Below are 1,109 nucleotides of genomic sequence, written 5' to 3' on the forward strand. Positions count from 1 at the left end.
TTATGAATGGGTTGCCTTTCACTTCTGAAATTATTTGAACTTGATCCCAACCTCGCAGGATTTCAAGAAACAAAGTAAGATGCAATTTTATATAATATTTTTATTTAATATCACTGGTGTCCGAGAGATAACAAGAAGCACTTTTCAAATGTTTACTCCTTTATATATTTTTCCTGTGAAGCTGTGTTAAGTTAAAAAGACTGTTTAAACATTGATGCCTAATTATATCAAAATAATCTATTTTTTATCAACATTATACGAAAATGTATTTATTATAGAGTAACAAACATTTCTGTGTTAAACAGTTCGTAATCTAGCAAATCACTTTCGAGAAACATGACTATTATTCAAAAGGCATTTGTCGTTCGTAAATTAAAACCCTTCTATCTTCAAAATTATTAACTTTAGAGAGATAGCATCTATTATGAAAAGTATTCGTTTTAACTCATATTCTCTATTATAACAAAACTTTTTTGAAATAGAACAATATTACTCACCACAGAGTGTATAATAATTCTTGTCCATTATTTTACTCATGCCCGCTTTTTTTTGTAGAAACTGTTGATCTCATCGAATAAGTATCAGGACAACTTTTATTCCTCTTCTTATTGTCTATGAAAATTCGAAAGAAAAATTTCAAAAATATTGAACGGTAATTCAATAATGAATTGACAATGAAAATTTAATTATTCGCATATATCTCGAGAACGCTATAAATGTCAGAGAAAGACCAAGCAGATTTGGAATCAGGAGATCAGCCTGAACAAGAATAATTAATAACATTGCATATCAAACGCGAATTCGATGGAAGTGGGTATGGCGTCCGGTCTAAATAAGGGCCCTTTTGATGTAAACGCCCACACGTGCAATCCTGAATAAATTGATCTGTTTTCGCCAAGCAGTTTGAGTTTATTTTCACAACTTAATTAACAAATATCTGGAAGGATTTCAACTGTTGAAGTAATTTTGATTAATTCCCGAATTATTTGTCGCAGCATTTATTTTTAACCTCTCTAGTCGAGATATTGACTCTTTCTAAATTCTGTGTACATTTATTTTTGTATTTAAATTTAGAAGGGGGTGTCGATATTGAAACCCATTGCCTCTTT

This window comes from Belonocnema kinseyi, chromosome 5 (assembly GCF_010883055.1).
Source record: "Belonocnema kinseyi isolate 2016_QV_RU_SX_M_011 chromosome 5, B_treatae_v1, whole genome shotgun sequence".
NCBI lineage: Eukaryota > Metazoa > Arthropoda > Insecta > Hymenoptera > Cynipidae > Belonocnema > Belonocnema kinseyi.